Here is a 6,000-nt window from a genome sequence, read left to right on the forward strand (position 1 = left end):
ATGATTTGTTTCGAAAACTGCCAAAAAACACATTTGTTTCTTAAAGCGTTAATAACACTTTCATGCATAAGACATCAATTTTCGAACATTAATATGAAAAACTGCGATCTGATCTTAAAACACCTTCTTCCAGACACTAACGCTAAAACTGGCTCAGTCAAAGACAAAAAATAAAGAAGTTGTCAACATGGTAAATATTTGAGAGTACAACTTTAACCCTTAAAAGAAATGAAAACGGTTATTATAAAATTGATGACGTAGAAAACGTTCCTTTGTTTACCAAAACTGTTTTTGTTGTTTTGCGTTGTTTCCCAGATTGATATGTTTTATGTATTTTATGATGGTAATTATTCGAAATATATAGTTGAACGAATTATGTATAATATTATATTAATAAAATTATAACTCTTATTTTCATAATATGTTTTGATGCATTATATATGCTTCATATATTTAATATTGATTATCATTATGTACATATACATAAGTATATACCAATAACTCTTCATTGTTAAAATGTATTGATGCATGCCCTCCATAACATTTTGTTTTCTGTTTTTTATGTATAATACATTTTGTTTTAACTTATACTTTTATGTTTTGAAGACATATACTTAAAGAATCATGTTGATGGTTGATTAACTCTTTGTTAAAATCCAATAACCTATTTTATACATTGCCGTGACTTTTAACTTAAAGCAACGTAATGTAGGACTAGATCGAGCTGATTGCTGTTAACAGTGTATGCATTATTTAACATTATTGCATAAAATGTTGTTTTTTTTCGGTCCGTGGTGTGTTAAAACGTAAAATTCCGGGCATTATCGGTAGCAAACGTGCATTATTCGGTAAATTCACGTGCCGTTTATGACCGTTTTTTTTGTTTTACATAAGCGGTATCAGGGCCCGCATTATAACAATGGACGCTGAGCGACCTGGTTTCTAACCGAAAGTGGGTCAACGATGCAAAGTTTTGCACAAAAAACATATATATTTCAGCATATAAAGCTGTGTACAAATATTAATGAAATTAAATAAACCACTTTTACTTACATATTTTCTTTCTATTAATGTTAAAGCAAAAAAAAATATCGGTAATTAAGTAGGTATTGCGCCAATACATAATTATCTCCCTTATACCGTTGAGCATTATATGAAGAAAACACTAGTTGCTTCCCCTGTTTAGTATTTTGCCATGCCTGTTTACTAAAATTGTTACAGTTATAAAAAGGTTAATCTTCGACTATTTGCCTCGTGTGGTTCCTTACTGGCGTTGTGTGTAAATAATCAAAGTAATCCAGTAAATTTCTAAACAAACAATCGACTGAACACTAAAAGAAATGGCGTCACAACAAAAATGCAGCTGATCTGTTATGTTGCGGCCCTTATCGAGCTTAATGTAAAACTTTTTCAATAACATTAGTTCGCACTCGGGCTGTAAACCATTTTGCGGGCCTTTGCAGATGGTAACGCCCTCCGAAAGTTGTATTAACCCTATAAAGGAACATCAAAGGACTACATACATTATAAACAATACATATAATAGACGAGTTGGCAAGCTGAACTAAAAAAAAACAGTCGATCACAACAGCTCTGAGACGAGCAAAATAATATAAGTCATTATTAGATTAAATAAATAATTAAGAGGAAAAACAATGGTAATGGAATTTTAAACTTTTGAAATATCTTCGTATTTTATCAAATTAAAAAGAAGTCACATTATCAATTTATCCTCAGAATCGGTAAAATAATCAGATTAATCAAGAGACTAGCAATATCATCTTCCAACATGAGAAGCAAATTTTGAAGCCGCTTTTGTCTCTTTTGAAAAAAGTCCCAAAAGCTCACGTGTTCCTCGTAATACAAACTGCCGTCGGCATTGCGTCATTGCCGCCGCCGACGGGGTTTGGCTCAGTATTTGGTCAATTTGGATTCATGTGCACGTAGAAGCACTAACAATATCATATTCCCTTTGTTAATATTTTCAAATGAAATATGCTATATTTACAAGGAGATCTCAACAACGAATGCGTTTGTTGTTAGCCATACTGTAATAAACGTCAGAATGCCTTATGTATTTTTTACTGCCTAATACCGATATTAATCAAAATATTGTTACTCAAGATTACTACAGTATGTTCAAGGAAAATGTTCATTATATTTTTAATGGACATGCATTTTTGTCAACAACGAGGGCTTATCAAAAACAATTTAACTATCAGGAAGTACAAATTACAAACACGTTACAAACATGCTTATTTTGCAAGACAACCTAGATAGTTTGCACGTCTTGCTAATAGAATACATTGCTTTGTGCTTCCCATCTGTCCAGTCAGCATTGTTATTTGTAAATTAAACTTTTCAGAGAGTGATTGAACCCGCGCTCGTGTACTACTTTAGTTACTCGGGTTGTGGGTGTGGTTTCTTTAAAACGAAAGTATATATGTATACACTCAAAGCAGTAAAACCTTTAAACGAAATAAAGAAGTCTCGCGCAATAATGATATTAGTTGATTATATGTTCATTAAAAAACAAATACACTTTATGTGATTCCCAGTGTGGTTGTCACTGTATTATCAAATATGATACTAGAAATTACTGAATTCACACACATTTTTTTTATGTTAAAGAATTGTTTAAGGTGGAACGCGACTATGATTTTTTTTCGAGGTACTGTCTGAAAATTGTTATACGAATAGAAGAGCATATGCCCAGTAAGGGACTGTTTTTTACTTTTTCAATAATCGGAACAGTTTCGAATCTACGAGTCTTTAAAATATGCCACTGAGGTCAATTTTGAGACGTCTGTAATATTTTGGCGTTCCAGCTACAAGAACCGATATTTTCATCAATTCTTCGTTTACCGCTATGAAATTTCAACATCAAGTGCGTCTTGTGGAAACGTTCACGCACATATATTTTTCATTCTCTTGTTTTACGTTATTTATTTAAAATTCGTCTTTAACGTCATTTTTCGCGGGAAAAACGGCGTCGTGTTTCGCTGAAAAAAGTGCGCCTTTATTTAATTCTTGAAAAAACTGCTCGTTTAATTTTTGATTTTTTTAAATACATGTATTTAATGTTTTATTACAAATCGCCTGATATCAAGAAAAGGGTACCTCACCGAGTTCGTTTTTGCGCAGTATCAAATAATCTAACCCCTATACCTGTTTCTTTTTCAGCTTTATAAATCAATGACTTAAATCTGGCGGCTATTTTAATGAGAGGCGTTCTTAATTATTAAGCAATCTCATTTGCCGAATTATAATATTTTGATAATACACATCAATAATCGTTCCAGTCACTATCTATGAGCTGTGACTATGCTGATTAGTGCTTTGTTTTTTTATATATACATCTACAGTAATAACGCAACAATAAACGGTTTTACTACTTTATTAGTTACCAATTACTTTAATAAGTATCAGTAGAGATCTGCAGTTTTATCTTCAGTTATAAGGCTCTAAACAAAGCAAAAGCATAGTAAATCCAGTGCGTGAGACTCATTTCACACACAAAATGTAACTAACAAACCAAACAATGATAATCGACAGAAATCTGCATTGTAATAAGCACAAACGGATCCCGGCAGTAGAGGGGGTGCAGCCCCCCCCCCCTTAAAATCATCCAAGTTTTCTTCTGTATGTCACTATCGGAGAAAAATGTAATAGTATACAGATCTATAAAATACGCGACTAAAGAGTTCAGTGTTTTGAATCTAAGTTTGATGTTGTCAATCGGTTATTGTTGAATAAAAACATATACAATTAATAAATTCCACTAATAGGGGTAACCATATTATTGACTAAGTTTGATAGTGAATATAACTCTGAACATTTTCAACGAGGGTCATTTGTTACGCAACAGTTTGGGGAGGGGTGGGGGATGGTCAGTTCTTGACGTTAAAAAATGTCATTCTTTGAACAGAAAGAAAATGACTCATGTGGTCAATATATAACGGGAACAAAATTGAATGTTACATCTGCGTTAATTTAAAACACACTAAAGTTTTAAAGTGAAACTCTTATTCAAAATCAATATTCCACATGTATACGCACGAACAAACATTTATTTTGACTGATAAACCCTTACTTCTTACTAAATAATAAACTCATACAAAATATTTTTCACTGATTACAAGATTGTAACAGTTTATTTAATAGTAGAAAGCGCAAAAATGATTCATATTTTTTGGTGAATGCTAAAGGATTTATAATGGTCTCATATTTCTTTCAAATTAAACTCGGTATTCTTCATAAGAACCATTGTTTTCGATATGTATTTATTCTTAAAAGCATATGAAAACAATAGTATTAGTTGTGGTAAATCTTATTTGCGTTTAATACGAGTGTTTGTACTGATTGTCAATGATCACATTGAATTGTTTCTTTTATCACATCTTATTAAGGGTTGTTATAATTCACAAAAATGCACTCACACGAACGAACGTATACGCCCACATACTCGTAGATGCACGCACGCCCATACACACGAACACACACACACACACACGCACACACATACACACACACACACTATGATAAAATATATGTTCCAAATGGCTCAAATGATGATCTTAAAGTTAATGTTTTTAGTGCAGTAAAATGTTTAATTTTGTTAATCGATGCATTGTTTGTTTTAATCCATAACGAGTTATTTCGTTTTCGATTTACCACGCAATCAAAGCTTCTCGTGCGTACAAGCAACTTCATGAGAAACTTTCTGCGATGCATTCAATGCCCATGATACAGAAGCCAACATAGCTACCTTATCCGGCATTCAATGTCCCTCCCGTGCGTACAATGGCTGTGCACGCGTGCGTGCGTGCGTGCATGCGTATGTGTGTGTGTGTGCGCGCGTGCGTGCGTGCGTGCGTGTGTGTGTGTGTTTGCGTGTGTGTGCACGCGAGCGTGTGTGCATACATGCCTGCGTGTGAGAGCGTACATGTGCGTGAGAGCGTGTGTGTGCGTGTGTGTGTGCGTGTGTGTGCGTGTGTATGGGCGTGCGTATGATCGTTTGTGTATGTGTGTGTGTGTGTATGTGTGTGCGCGTGCGCGCGTGTGTGTGTGTGCGAGAGCGCGAGCGCGTGCGCATATATGCATGCGTGTGCACGCGTGCTTGAGTGTGGGATGGTGTGTGGGGTGCGTTTTTACGCGTGCTTGCGTACGTGACTTTATTGTACGTTTTGTGCGTGTGTTTGTATGTAAGCTATAACAACCCTTAACAAAATGAGCTTATAGTAACTATTTAAAGATGCACACTTACTCTCAATTCAACTCAATATCTTAATTTTCCCCATGGCTGGACATATTCATAATATATCCAAACATTGATAGACGTAGAACATAAATAATATTATATACAATAATAGTACAGTTTAAAATTATAGCATATTGGTGTCAAAATATTTATATAGGTAGGATATAGCTATATATAAGTATAAATAAAAACTTATATTCTACATGCAAATAAAATAAGTATATTTGACTTCAATGATAGTAAGGTCGTGTGTGATCTGACGCTTGGTTGCAGAAAACTGGTCGAAAACAAAGGTTCTTATGAGAAATACCGAGTTGACTTGAAAAAATGAGCATAAAACATGGTATTTTTTTCATTATGAGATTAGAGTAGACACAGTAAATATTTTAGCATTCACCAATAATTTAATGTTTTTGCGCATTCTGTTATTTAACACGCGGTTAAAATCTTGTAACCAGTAATTAATATTTTCCATAAATGCATAATTGAGTAAGAAGTTAAGTTTTGATAGACAAAATTGATCTTGTTATACATGTTTATGCATGGATTTTGGATAAGCATGTCACTTTAACTATAGTTCATTTGTAATCAGTGCTTTAATGATTTAATAATTTAACTATTCGGAATTCAACAGAAGAAAACAATGTTGAATTATCAATTTAACTAAAATTAACAACAACTGTTATTTGTTATTGATCAGTGGTTTATTCAAAACTAAGCTCTTATTAGCGTAAATAATA

Source organism: Mya arenaria, chromosome 14 (assembly GCF_026914265.1).
Source record: "Mya arenaria isolate MELC-2E11 chromosome 14, ASM2691426v1".
NCBI lineage: Eukaryota > Metazoa > Mollusca > Bivalvia > Myida > Myidae > Mya > Mya arenaria.